Consider the following 15,533-nt stretch of genomic DNA (forward strand, 5'->3'; position numbering starts at 1 on the left):
GAGAATTGGCACGTCAATTGATCAAATCAGGAGTCTTCGGGCGACCATACAAAATTGCGTTCAAAAAACTTCCGGCACCGATTACGCTTCCTCCCGTGGAACGGCCGGACGGCACAATGACGGCATCTCTGCTGGAAACAGCACAGGATGGTCAAGTTGCTTCAGATTCCGACGAAAACGATAGCGATGCGCACAGGGTCTACTTGCGACAAGCCAGTCCCTGGGAGGACCGGACGACCCACCGTTTACGTCTGCCGAAGTGGGCATGGCGGTGTCAGACAGGGAACGGCGTCCGGATTGGACGGCATAACGCCGCGCGTAGTACGCGAACGCTGGGACCGTCATCCCAATTTTTACTTATCTATATTCAATGCGTCCCTTACACAGTGCCATTTTCCGATGGCCTGGCGTAAGGGACGCATCATTTTCTTGCCTAAACCGGGTCGGCCTCCGGAGATGACATCATATCGGCCAATAGTCTTGAATTCTACACTCGCTAAGGTGCTCGAGCGACTCTTGTACACACTCCTGTACCATTTTCTATCGCGAAGTCAGTTATTACATCCGCAACAATTCGGTTTCACGAGACAGCGAGGGGCCGTCCAGGCCTTGCATTCGCTTGTCACTCAAGAGATATGCGCAATAACGGCCTGTACGCACTGCTCATTTCCATAGACTTTCGCGGCGTTTTTGACAGCGTTTGGCATCCTCTGGTACTGAGCTCGCTCGGAAACTGGGGGTGCCCGAGGAACCTGTGCGCGCTGCTCCGCTCTTTTCTATCTGACCGAGAGGTGGTATTCCGCTGCCGCTGCGAGGGTTAACATCTCAAGGGAGAAGACAGTGTGCGTCCTTATTGCTCCCCCCAGGGGTGGAATGGGGCGCACACTTCCCACCGTACGACTTGGCGGAGTGCGCTTGCAGTTCAAGCCCTCCGTCAGGATTCTTGGTGTGGTCTTGGACCGTACCCTGTCGTTCATACCCCATGGTGACATGCTCAAGGAGAAAGCCGAGATCCTTGCCGCGCGCCTCAACTCTTTCATGTGGCTTAGCGGCACACCGGCACCGGAGCAGAGGAGACAGCTTTGCCAACAGGTCGCTCTTCCATCTCTTGCATATGCGTCACCCGTAATTGGTGGACAGATTCGCCCCATTCGGGTTTGCGTGCTCGACTGATTTCAGTCCAGCGCCCTCCGTTATTGGCACTTACGGGAGCGTATTCCACTACGGGCACGAGGGCGCTCCAAATTTTGCTGCACGCGCCTCTACTCGCGTTCGACCTTGACAGGTTCAACGCAGAGTTCGCGCTTTTTACGTAGCGCTTAGACACCACGTTTGGTCTTAAGTCATACAGCACATCGGAGATGGCCACACAGTTCGATGACTCGCTCGAGCACCCGTCAGAGGTCTTTTCAATCGCGTGCGTCCGTTTGGACAGGGATGGCGCGGAGGCAATGGCGTCGTCACCCGTCTTCCACATCTACACGGATGGCGCGTACACCTCTGTCTCTGCCGGGGCGGCCTACGTCGTTATGTCGCCAGCAGGCCGTATAACATCTGTCGGTCGCTTCAGAGTAGAGGGAGCATCTGGCGCATACGGCGTAGAACAAATAGCGTTTGAAGAATCTCTCCGCTGTGTACAGGATTTGCAGGGGTCGACGCCTGTGCACATGTACACAGACTCCCTTTCGACTCTTGCAGCCCTAGCCGCACCAAAAGCTACAAACTCTAAAATTAATGCAATTAAGAAATTATTAAAACAGATAATCATACAAAGGCCGACTAGACTATTTCATGTCCCTGGACATGCAGGAGTGTTAGGTATTGAGCTCGCTGACATAGTTGCGTCGCGAACTCATACGTCGAGCCGGACCAGATTGTCTTTAGCTTCAAAAGCTGTGGTGCGCGCCGAATTACGTCGGGTAGTTGCAATGAGATGGGCTGTTTGGTGGCGTGAAAACAACGAGGGCACGGGAATATTTGATTTTGTTCCCGATGCCAATAACATACCCATCTCATTTCCACCCGTGAAGCCAATTATTCATCTCATAACTGGTCACGGCCGATTCCCCCACTACTTGCACCGTTTCGGCCTTTCACCATCACCGCAATGCCCCTGCGGAGCATCACAGGGTGACGTCACTCATTACATCACCTCATGTCCATTAACTATTACCCATCGCCACCATTTAAATCCTCCCCCACCTCCACTACATGACCCAACAATTTGGAGACATTGGCTAGACAATAAATTCAACTCGTAAATTTTGTTAGTTCTTTGCTCCCAGGTTATAAAAGGCAAAATTACACACGATAAAATTTCATACACAACTTACACTATCATTTTACATTATTCTGTCACCGGCTGAGGGCTAATCAAGCCAAATGAGGTGGGCACTGCCAGTGCTCGCCCTCATGCCGCTTTCAGATAATGTAAATTTTTTACTTTTATTTTTCTTCTGTTTTAATCTTTATTTTCAATTTCTATTTATCATTTGTTAATTGTACAAAGTGTAAATAGTGTACATACTGTAGATAGTGTACATATTGATTCTTGAAAATTTTTGTATTCACCTGCGCCTTCCTCTACTCCATTTTCTATTTTCTCTTTTACATCTATTTTCTTCTTTGCTTTTTCCTTGCTTTGCTATGCTCTTTTCTTTTCTATGCTTTACAGTTTTATGGTTCCCTCCTCCGCCGGCTCACCACCAAGATCAAGATTCCCCCTCACACCTTTTCTCATTAAAGTCTCATTGGTTCCCCCCCCTTTTTTTTTTGTTGTTGTTGTTGTTGTTGTTGTGTGTGTGTGTGTGTGTGTGTGTGTGTGTGTGTGTGTGTGTGTGTGTGTGTGTGTGTGTGTGCGTGTGTGTGTGTGTGTTTGTGTGTGTGTGCGTGTGTGTGTTAGTTGTGTTATTTTGCACTGTCTATGTATGTGTCCCTGGGCACATGTATTGAATATTATCCCTATAACATAAATAAACCAGCTCTGCGAGCATAGCCCACCCTCTGTGCTCGTTGAGCCCTTAAAATACAGATGTGTTACCGTGCCCATCATTTATTTTTCCAATTGACTTTTTCCACTAGAACAAGCACTTTGGCCGACTGGGCCCTTTTCATTTATTTTTGATTGGTTTAAGCCTGTTATAGCTTAGCTGGTGCAGGCTCATTCTCACTCCGCTCTATTTTTTAATTTACTTTCCAACAGTGTCAGGAGTGAGACTTCAGATTGGGGCAGTAACCCGAACACAAGTTTCATAGACCGTTCGGACTCGGGGCCACTGCATGATTCAATGCTCTGTGGAGAAATACCGAGACGTTCCAAGCGCCACTTCTATTACACATGGAGGCACCTGAATTGAATGAATTTTATCAAATTTGCAGGTGAGCAAAGTACAGGTTGCAGGCCTCACGATGTGCGGGACCACTACCTAGTGTGCAACTATGCATTAGAGGACCTTTACGACTTCAAGGCTCACCAGCGGACGCCCACTGGAGAAAGACCGTTTAAGTGCGCGCCCATAATGCAGCTATAGTTTTTCGACCAAGAGCCACCTGACAGTGCACATACGAAGTCACACGGGAGAGAAGCCATTAGGCTATTTGCGCCCTATGGCATTTACTGACAGTTCACATCTGAGACGACATATAAGCGCGACAAGAAGCTAAGGAAACGCCTAAAGAAAGGCGCCGCACGGAGGCCTGGATCCAGCGCCCGGCGGCGGCGGCTCCGTATATACGTGAATAGCCTGGTGAGACGTCATGACTAGTCGTGACGCTGCTAGGTGAAGACGTCATAATTTCTGCTATTATCATCATCACGGTCACTATAATTAACTACCATTAACTATCATTATCGATCGCTATCTATACCGCAAATAGCGGCGGTGGTCTCGACGGCAACTGCACTGCCATGACACTATAGACAAGGAGAACCAAGTTACTCGCGTGTCCGGCGTGGCTGTCAGAATGACTGACCCTATAGTGGCACAGAACGACGTGAGTATGAGGCGTTAAATGCTTTCCCCTTAAAATTATCCACTTCTCGGCGGAATTTCAAAGTATAAAAATGCCGAAGCAGAAATAAGGCGCCCGTAAACGCCGTGCATCTTTCAATCAGGGAGCTAGAATCGCTGCCGCGCTCAGTGGATTCCTCAACTGTTCCTGACGCCGTTAGCACGAACGTGCAACCAGGCCAGCAGGGATGCCTGCATAACAGCCCCAACGGCGTCTCCGAGTTTCAGCCCGCCTCGGTGCGCAAGTCAGCCAGCGTTCGTCTCCGTCCGTCTAGGCGCCCTTTCCATCAACATGCGCAAATGTGCTACGCCGGTAACAAACCCATTTCATGCTTGAATTTGCTCTCCAATACGGGAGAGGCAGTGATATAGGCGTAGCCATTTTACACGCCTCACTGGACACCAGAAAAACAGCGAGAGAAGCGATGAAGGTGCAAGTGAAATAAGAACGAGATGACCAAGATGCGGACAACCACGAAGCAGTCGTCACGTTTCAGTCCTTTCGACGCAAAAATTCTATCAGCTCAAAGTGACTGATTTGCTAAGCTGAGTTCTACCAATTTTCTGCGTGTGTTTACAACTTAGCAAAGGCCACACGCTTTTAAGGAGCGTTCCCTACGTGACTATGACGCGATACTCGATCGGAACAGCCGCGTAGATTTGCAACTAGTGTCTCCCTTTAATTAATAAACCTTAATCACAGCGCCGTGCAAATCAGAAAAAGAAAAACGGAGCGACGCGTTCCGGTCTATTATGTCCTATAGATAGCCCACGCTGTACAAATGGAGGAGCGTTCTTGTAGCTCACCTCTTCGGCGCGCCGTCGACGCATTCGTTGAACCGGAATTGGGAACGCTGCCGTCGACTGAGTCCGCGAAACTTCCGAAGGCGCGAGGCGTCAGCTGGAACGGCCGGAGACTATGCTGAGTGTCATGTCCGTTCCTAATCCACCTCACATCACTTGACAATGGCGTTGATCGGCACAGCGTCCGCTCTGGTCCACGTTGCCGTCGTCTTCGGTTCAGCTGGCTGCCATTTGGCGCTGTTCAGCATCGTACGCGTTCCACTGCACGATCCACGTAATTCCAGTCCTTGCGTTGCTTCGTTCAGGGCTCCGTGCGTTCCGTGAGGCGTAGCACAAGGTTGAGTGGCCGGGACTGTCCGCGGAACGCATCTAGAGCTGTTCGCCGTGCACAAGCATTGCGTGCGTTCTAATCCATGTGTTGTTGTTGCTGTGGCTGTAGGAAGAAGGAAAACAAGATGCACGGGCCTGCTACTGGCTCTGTAGCTGAGCCTACTCCGCTGCCTCGTGCGGACGAAAGAGAAAGTAGAGAAGAAAAGAGAGAGAGAAAGATGCGCGCCAACAGCCGTCGTCCACCACCGAAGCGGTGGCGGGTGCAATGACGGCCTACAACAGATAAAATTCGGTGGCAGGCTGGCCCCCGCTGCGGTGGCTAGACTCCCGCCGCAAGCGGCGGTGACCTACCTATCCCAGCCCTATCTAGGCGGTGTTGATCAGGGCCAGACCAGCCACCCTCCTCTCCCCTAATCCATGTGGCGTAGTTCTCACATTTTTAGGCTCCGTTCACACGCCAGGCGCCGCCACTATCGGCGCTGCATTCAGCGCCACCAGTGGCTTCATCTACGAAAGAGTGGCATGGCACTCCGTTGGAATTCGTTTCAACAACAGTTAACGCGAAAGCCTTTCTTGGCTCATGAAACTTAATCCCGTGTGCGAGAGCTGAGCGCGAGATCTGACATATTCCGCGATATGTTCCTGTCTAGCGTTCCTGCCATCTGCAATCACACACTTGAACGCGGGCCAAGGAACGCCACGCGACAGGAGCGATGGTGTACCGTCCAAACACACTTGCCAGGAAAAGTGTGACAGATACTGCGCCTTTCCTTTCCTGTAAACAAATTATGATTATATGTAGCACTGTAACGAACGCAGATAAGAGGAAAATAATGAGAGGCACATGATAGTTTCGTCGTTCCCTGCTTGGTCTGTATTGACTGCAGTATGTTCTAAATAAAAAAAAATAGAGGAGAGGAAGGGTAGGTTTTCGCCATTCTTCTCTTTAAGAGACATCAACCCTCTAATTTTTCCTTAGGGGAGGGAAGGAGGGAGGGAGCGGGGATCGCGATTTTTTTTAACATTTATTTATTCAACATTTTATTCTTATGTAAAGCTACTTATACCAGCGTGAACCCAACGCAAGCGTACGAAGTGGAGGGACATATTCGGCGCGGTTCAGGTATCCACCGCACAAGCGTGACATATAGTGTGCCTTTTCTTTCCTGAGAACCAATTATTATTATTATTATTATTATTATTATTATTATTCGTGGTTTCACTGTGCACCTATGATATCTCTTCGTAAAGAAAAATCGAGTACATCCTAGAACAGATTGAGAAAACACGGAACGTCACTTCAAAGGCGATGTATTTTATTGCGAAAGCAATACTGCTAGCACTTTTCTGCCGTCGGTGGAGGTCGCGTTCCTTCTCTTCGTGACGTCACGCTGTCACGTGGCGCACGGCCACGTGACAGCGTGACGTCATGACCAGAGGAGAGCAGGGGCCCCAACCAACCCCCAACTCGTCTCTTCGGCCGTAATCGTTCCTTCGCTCGAACTCGACCTCGGCGGCTGCGTTTCGATGGAGGCGCGAAACGAAGTGGCGTCCGTGTTGCTGTGCGATGTCAGCGCACGTTAAAGATCCCCAGGTGGTCGAAATTACTCCGTAGACTACGGCTCCTCTTTCTCTCTTTCCACTTTCACTCCCCCCTTCCTCTCTTCCATTACGGCGCGGTTGCGGTGTCCACAGAAAACAAGTGAGACAGTTTTTTACCGCGCCTTTCCCTTCCTATAAATAAATAAATCGCTCTGAGCGGCAGCTACCACGTGACGGCCTCCTCGGCCCGCCGCGTGAGGGCGCTCGCTAGGAGAGGATAAACGGGGCGCCGCAGGCGCGCTCCGCTTAGTTATGTCTGAGGAGTTGTACAAGGCGTCGCTGGATGGACGCGCTGCGCGCAAACGCCGGCGACGTGCCGAGGAGACAGATGAGAAAGGCAAGAGCGGTTGACAAAGCGCCCATGCCGCAGAATGGCGACACCGGCAGTACAGGCTTGCTTTACAAGTTCAGTGAGCGAGAGTAGTTTCATGGACTCTCTGAATGCTGAAGAATCGTCTATGAGTAGTGCAGAGTGATATAATTACCACAGAAGAAAGCGCCGTGTAGAAGAGCGTGTTCATTGGAATAAACAAACAGTAGAAACCATGCTGTGTCTAGAGTAAATTCTTTAGTTGCACAAAAGGCGAAGCCATGCGAAACCACCAGCATAGCCAAACGCAGCCAGGGAGGTATTGCTTTCGCAATCACTCAGGCTTAGCCAGAGCTAAGCCACAGCACATTATTTTTTTTTTAAACGACGCGATACGTGCGCACGGCAGTCAACCCTGGCAGCCGGCACCAGAAAGGAGCGTAAGCCACAGAAACAAATCGTTAAATTTTCCCTGATTAACTGTCCGTTCATGTAGACAACTATTCGTTTACAGTTGGCACGTGCTTTGAAGGAGACGGCGATAAAGATGCAGTCTCCTTTCAAAAAAAAAAAAAAAAAAGACGCAACGTTATGCATAAGCTGTTGTCTTTTAGAGTACAGCTCTTGGCGCCCGGTCCTGGGTTTCGCGTCGTTGTCGTCGTCGGCCTCGTAACCAGCTCCGCCCCCCCCCCTTTCATCCCCCATTTCGAGCCGGCGCTTCGGCAATAGGAGCCTCGCAGGAAGAGGGGGGTACACTCAGCGGCGAACGATGGAGGCAAGAGCGCGCGCAGCAACCGGAGAACACGAGGAAAATAAGGGGGGGGGGGGGGCGCAGGAGACAGCGCTAGCAGCGACTGACTGATGCCGCTGCCGCCGCTAGCGAGTCAAGACAGCCTGACTGCGTAGAACACCGTCGCCGCCCTGCAGAAAGAGGAGGGCCCGAGGCTGGATTTTAGGTGAAAGGGGCCCCCTTTAAAGCTTTCGCGTTAAAGTACTGCAGTACATATATAAAAACACAAAAATTGTCCCAAGGCAACATATTTCAGCATCTGGGGAAGCAAACTATTTAGCACGAAATTTTAACGCAATTGTGTTAAAGACCCCAGTTCCGTTGAAAATCCGGCGTTCTGCGGTAAATCCGACACAAAATATCAGTCGAGCATGCAAAAAACGTAAACTACGGCTCGGTAGTGAGACAAATTTTCGTCGAACCCACAGCGTCGCATCAATTACTTACGGCGCCAATAAACAAGCAGCGAAAAGACGTACATAGTTGCCGAATTCAGGTCAAAAAAGCCATTACAGCTATGCATTTTTGAATACACGAAAGCATGCACATTATCCCCGCGCAGTCTACAATTAGCAGTGGTAGAAAACCATTTTAACTGTTTAGCAATTGCATTCAACGAAACAAGACGCTTACGTCAGTGAAGAGTTAGCAGATACATCAACACAAAGTATCGCGCTGTACGTAAGTCAATCATGCATGCACTGATATAAAACTACTAAACTTCATTTGGGCTCGAAATATACCCAAAGAACGACCTTTACAAATGGACGCGGTCTGGTATTAGCAGCAAAAAGACGCGCTGGTGCGGGAGGAGTCTGTCTTTGGACTCCATCTTGTTCATCCTAACAAGCAAAAAGCGTAAGCGAGTAAAGAGTCGCGGGTGGTTAACGTGTTTTCGATACAAATTAAGCGTACTCACCCAAATCCATTATTCTTGCCGTGGACACCCAGACAGTGGTCGCACAATCACGCTTGCAGCAGAGTCGTCCGAAGAACAGAGAAAAGTACTTACGGTTAAAAAAAATGACTCGTTGCAGCTGGCGCGCACCACACTCCACAGACACCTGATGCTTAACATTACAGATTTCGCGGCACGCACAAAACCAAATAGCTTCTAAATCACCCCAAACAAGGTACGTAAGAAACGCCGTCACAAATTGGCGCGGCTTACGCGAACGGTTTAAACCGTTCAGAACTGTTCCGGCTGGCGAAGCATCCATGTTGTTGTTGTTGTGGCTGTAGGAAGGAAAAGAAAACGCACGGGCCTGCTACTGGCTCTGTAGCTGAGCTGGCTGAGCCCCCTCCGCTGCCTCGTACGGACAGAAGAAAAAATAGAGAAAAAAAAAAAAGAAGAGGGAGAGAAAGACGTGTGCCGCAACAGCAGCCGACCACCACCGAAGCGTCGGCGGGTGCAATGATGGCCTACAACAGATAAAAATTCGGTGGCAGGCTAGCCCCCGCCGCAAGCGGCGGTGACCTACCTGCCGTTGTCAGATGGGGAGGGGCATTGACACCCGGAAGTGCCGTGCCCCAGAGTCACACATAACTCATCAGCCCATCATCATCCATTCAACACCTCCGGCAAGGTGCCCCCCAAGGGCCAAGTGGGGTCTGGGAGAGCTTTTTAGTTCGAGGTGAGGGCCCTACCCGGACAAGGGGGCCGCCGCGCGACACCCCCACAGAAGTGAATGGCATCTGACGAAAAGACGGCCTGCAGCGCCATCGTGGCATTGAGCCAACGAGACGGACCTTCATGTCAACGCAACGAGTGTCACTAAGGGCGACCATTCCCTGTAATATGATCATAGCGACACAGTGTCCCACCCTTAACCGAGAAAATCACAGACGGCCCACACCAAATTTTCGAGAACCTCCGCTCACCGAGAATGCGACGTTCCCGCTGCAGGCAGAAAAAACAGCCCCACCAGGGCCAGGACCAGCCACCCTTCACCACATCCCTCCTTCCATGTTAGCGCTGTAGCATCAGCGCTGTAGCACGGCCTCTCGATGGAAGCACACTTTCTTCCATCGAGAGGCCGTGGCTGTAGCATCCACGCCGTTTCGCGCTTTCCCGCGTTCCCGCCATCAGGCGTGCACGCTGGCCTGCACAGCGTCCCCTAGAATATTTGAATGGTCTCACCCATAGAGCGTGACGTTGCACAGATTGGCCGCTATGTGGAGCCAAAGAAGACCCTCAATTTCGGTTTCAGTGGCTAGGGAGCTAGGCGCTCGATCATGCCGCTTCATTCTTTTTTCAGGCTTTGAGTCGCAACTTTTCTATAGGTTGTTGAAAATATAAAGCAGGTTTTTCAATATCTCACAGCGTAGCAAGCACTAAAAGGCTGACCTCCACGGGGCTCCCTTTACGGCTTTCGCGTTAATGTACTGCAGTATAGACATAAAGACACTGAAATTGTCCCTAGAGAACATATTTCAGCATCTGGGGAAGCAAACTATTTAGCACGAAATTTTAATGCGTGTTAAAGGCCCCATTCCGCAGAAAGTCCGGCGTTCTGCGCTAAATCCGACACAAAATATCAGTCGAGTATGCAAGAAACGCAAACTATGGCTCGGTAGTGCGACATACAAAGTAATTTTCGTCGTACCCGCAGCGTAGCATCAAATAATTACGGCGCCAATACACAAGGAGCGAAAAGACTTCCATAGTTCTCGAATTCAGGTCCAAAACGCCATTACAGCCATGCATTTTTGAATACACGAAAGCACGCACATTATCACCGCGCACACGTGTGTAAAAAGGGTAGATAACCATTTTAACTGTTTAGCATTTGCATCCAACGAAACAAGACGCTTACGTCAATTAACAGTTAATGAAGATACACGAAAATTTGGGTTCGAAATGCACCCAAACAACGACCTTTACAAATGTACCCGGTCTGGTAAAGCAGTGAAAAGATGCGCTGTTACAAGCACAAAGCATAAGCAACCAATGCGTAGCGGGCGGTTAACGTACATGTTTCCGATACAAATTAAGCGTACTTACCCAAATCCATTATTTTGCCGTGGACACCCAGACAGTGGTCGCCCCAATCACGCTTGCAGCAGAGTCGTCCGAGAAGCAAAGAATTTACGGTTAAAAAAAAAAAAAAATATGACTCGTTACAGCTGCCGCGCACCACACTCCACCGATTCCTGATGCTTAACGACATCACTGATTTCGCGGCGTGCACAAAACCAAACAGCTTCTAAATCACCCCAAACAAGGACCTAAGAATCGCAGTCACAAAATTTAAACCGTTCAAACTGTTCGGGCTGGCGAAGCATTCATGTCAGCGCCGTAGCGTTCACGTCGTTTCGCGCCTTTCCGTGTTCCCGCCATCCAGAATTAACGGCGTGCACGCTGGCGTCCCCTAAAATATTCGAATGGTTTGACCCATAGAGCTTGACGTTGCACAGATTTGCCGCTATGTGGAGCCAAAGAAGACCCTCAATTTCGGTTTCAGTGGCTAGGGAGCTAGGCGCCTGATCATGCCGCTTCATTCTTTTTTCAAGCTTTGAGTCACAACTTTTCTATAGGTTGTTGAAAATATAAAGCAGGTTTTTGAATATCTCGCAGTGTAGCAAGCACTAAAAGACTGACCTCCACCGTGCTGCTAAAAAATGACCATTAGTTTCTGTTTCGGAACCTGAAAGCACGTAGTGTGCGCCGTTCGATCATGCCGTTCGGAGTTTTTGTCTGCGGCCTAAAGAGTAATTTTATGACAATTTACAACAAAAAGAACGCGTTATAATCTTCCTGTGTAGCAGCTAGTGCTAGAAACGAGTATCTACAGTGAATAATGCATGGTTGTAGTGACTATACATCAGGTACTTCTGTGAAAGGAAATAAAACGTGGAAAATAATTCGTCAGATAGAATAAAACCAGGAAGACGACCGGAATTACCTTAGCTTTCAAGTGTACCTTGGTGGCCCATGGGAAAGGAGGGCTGCATGGCATCAAATGGTTGGCAGTCGAGGTCGTCGTGGGGAGCTGCCTGAAAAGTCGGCTAGCAGCTAGAGGGCCCATCATATTTTTAGAAGTCTGCGAAGCGTGTGTCTATACAACCTTTAGCGGGGCATTGTGAGATATGTTTCTCTTAGATGAAGCAGATGCCGGAGTACCCGGGTTCGAGCCCGACCTCGGCGGCTGCGTTTCGATGGAGGTGAAACGGAGTGGCATCCGTGTGCTGTGCGATGTCAGTGCACGTTAAAGAACCCCGGGTGGTCGAAATTTCCAGAGTCCTCCACTACGGCGTCTCTCATAGCCTTAGTCGCTTTGGGACGTTAAACCCCACAAACCAAACCAAACCAAGATCTTGGACAGCAGTGTGGTGTGTTTAGGATTCTCCGACGACCTTTCGCCGAATGGCGCCTACTTTAATAACGTTGACAGATCTCAAATAAAGTCATGTATATTCCTGTTCCTTTCTGTGAAAACTTACAGCTGACAAGGCTCCTGTGAAGCACACACGAGTACACTGACGTTGGGGGTAACGCAGCAGGTACCGGCGAAGTTTCTCCAAAGCTTAACAGAAAGCGTGCAAAAGAATGCGTGCAAAAGAACGCGTGCGTTGATGAAATAATAACCGGAACAAGATGAGTGTCAAACGGGGCGAGCGACTTGTGAATATAAAAAAAAACTTCTTGGATATACAGACACGTGCGCATTTTTAAAGAAAAATGGTATGGTTCAGTGCGACGAAGGCGGCGGAAATCGAATCTCATTGCAATTTCAAGAATTGTCTGAAAAATTTTGCCTTGTGAATTTTGACACCAGCATTTTTGTATGCTATGCCACGTGCATAGTTTGTTAGCAACGATTTTATGAACTTCTCTTGCATATAATTTGCAGGAGTGCATGGTTCCCTATGACCGCTACAACTGGTCGAGCGGGCCAAGCTAGAGGGAGCAGCCAGAGAGCTCCTGGACTAGGGGGTCAGTCTACCGCTTAATTTTAATTAAATAAAGCTTTATCCTCCTCCTTCTCCTTTTCCTCGCCTCTATAATCGCTATCCTTATCCTCACAGGGCAAGACAGGCAAGACTGGGATTTTATTCAAGCTGTAGAGAAAACATGCAAATATGTATCCAGAGGCCTTTGAAGACGTATGCGATCTTTGAGCAAATTCTTCATGTCTGTAACACTATTGGAAGCTTACGTCCGGTAAAAGGCTCCGCTATAATTGCGTCTGTGAGGATCGATCCGCGTCAGACCCTCCATCACTTACTGCGAAGACTAAAAAGCCGGCTGCGCAAGGTTTCACTACACCCGACTGTTCTGCGAGTGAGATGCGATTTTTTACTGGATTGAAGGTAACAGACTGCAGCTGATATGCAGTCTCCTGGAAAATGCCATGGCCAAGTACTCAGGAACTATATTTAAGTGCGGGCAAGGTTTTGAAATCTATTTACTCGTTGTTTTGAGAAATTAAATTTCAATTAATTTTACTTCCTTTGTTTACATTTTTGTTTACATTTTTGTTTATTTTGATCTTAGCTGCAGATAAGCATTTGTTGGTGCATATGAAACGTAACTTTAAATGGGCTATTTATAAAGATATACAGGGTCGTCCACTCTTATAAGGTACAGCGAGCACGTGGTGACTCTGTTCAGCGCGTTATTGCAAACCGCTGTGACCTGTGGCCGTGTCGGACGCAGCTGTGCTTTGAAGAGAGCGACCATCTCATTGCGCGTTCACCCTGTAAGAGTGGACGATGAATGTGTTATCGACTGCATGAAACGCTTTAGTGCATTTAGTTAACCTTACTCTTGAAAAGAGGGTTGCTTACTTTAAGAGGTTTGAGGTCACAAACCAGTTCGACTTGAGCTGTAAGGGACGCCGTAGTGGAGAGCTGTGCCTTGCGTTTCGTCTCCATGAAAGCAAGGCCGCCACAATCGTGATCGATCTCGGATTTCCCAGGTCAGCAATCGATCGCCCTAATTACTGCCAATCAAAAGAATCTGTTGCGACGAGACACTTGACGACTGGCTACATATAGGCAACTTAAATGTCCTGGTATATTGAAGCGTTTGTCAGAAATATAAGTGCAATAAATTTGAAAGTGGCGGTGGGTACACAAACCTCCTCTTTTTCCGATGTCGCTAGCCAAATCCTTATGTCAAGGGGATAAGTGTAGTATGCGATGCTTTAACTAGAAATGGCTGTTCTTTGTCTAAACCTAATGTATGAACTTACTCTCTGGTCGTATAAAATGACTGATTCTTTTTTTTTTTTGAGTAATTTAGTTCAAATGATGTTTATGCGCGTTTTTTACTATTTTGTCTCTTTTAGAGTGATGTAGCCCCGCAAATCAGAGTGCATCTTCAGTGTCACATTCATTTCTCTAATTTATGTAATTGGCTCTTCCTTTATTTTCTTTTGAAACTATAAGTTGCAGTAAAGGATCTGAAAGGCGTTTCTTCTTCTTTTTGATTTGGCATTGCGACGTGTTGAGTGACAGGGAGACGAGGGACGATGCACTTGGAGCAAAAGGTGAAACTTTGTTAGCGTTAGTGATATACAGGACGCAATGATTGTATGCTGGTTGGAGGCTTCCCGGCCTTTGGAATTGGGGGGACGACCGAACGTTTTCATTGGTTTGGTACTTGTCCTTTTCTCATTATATACATAACGTTAGCGTACATATCCACAAAAAAAAAAAAAAAAAAGAGGAGACCACTTTCAGTTACATAAAGACTGGCTCAGAACTGCTCGCAGTTCCACGAGCCGGAACGCTACACGGCACTTGAGCTCACAACTCTCTTTTCACTACTAAATCCAGGGCTATACCTGATCCTCACGCCTAAAACAAAACCAACTGTTGCATGATGCGTTCTTAAATAACCATGTTTCAAAATTTTCAGTAAGAAGAGGAGTGCTCAGATCGAGTGAGTGCAAACACCGCAGCGCTCCCGGTGCTGTGCCCCTCTTCCCCTGTCTGCAGAGAAGGAGGAGCAGAAAATGTTTATTTAGGAAATTAAATTATTTGGGAATGAGCTCGTAGTAACAGTCCCTATACCGAGACACTATTCTCCGCTACTGTTGCCGGAACTCTACTCTGGACCAGGCCTCGCAGGGCCTCCAGGTTCTAGCTCAAAAGGACAACCTCCCAGCCCTCCCTAGTTGGCTTACTTATAATTTCTACATTTGTGTTTTCCTGGGAGGCCCATATCATGTGGTATAAGGTCAGCATACTGCCCGCAGGGATTGCACATACTTGTGAATGCTGGGCCCGAGTGTTTTAGTAAGGCGGTGACTTGGGAAAGACCCGGTTGGAGCCTAACTATAAGGGGGTACAGTTAAGGACTCTGACTCCTCGGACCTGTCGAGACCCTTGGTGGGCCCCGGAAGTGCCCTCCTGTAAAGGCGTGAATGGTTGGTTACCACCGCATAAGAGACTTGCGGGAATGATAGGGTTGTCGCGGTAGAACCAGGACCGAGTAGAATCGCGGGGAAGGAACGCAGCCAGGTACTCGAATTTTAGGGAAGCTATGGTATGCGCGATGCCTCTTCGATGGCGCGATGAGAAGGCATGGCCGGGGCCGAGCAGGAAGACATGGGCTATGACTGCTGCGCCTTCGCTCCCATTACAGAGATTTCTTGCGGCTTCTGCCATGATCAAAGCATTCATGGCCATATTCCTTCAATGCGTTGACTCTGCCGTTGTCATAGATAGACAGACAAAT

The sequence above is a fragment of the Amblyomma maculatum genome, chromosome 9 (genome assembly GCF_055883805.1).
Source record: "Amblyomma maculatum isolate TAMU_Amacu chromosome 9, ASM5588380v1, whole genome shotgun sequence".
Lineage (NCBI taxonomy): Eukaryota > Metazoa > Arthropoda > Arachnida > Ixodida > Ixodidae > Amblyomma > Amblyomma maculatum.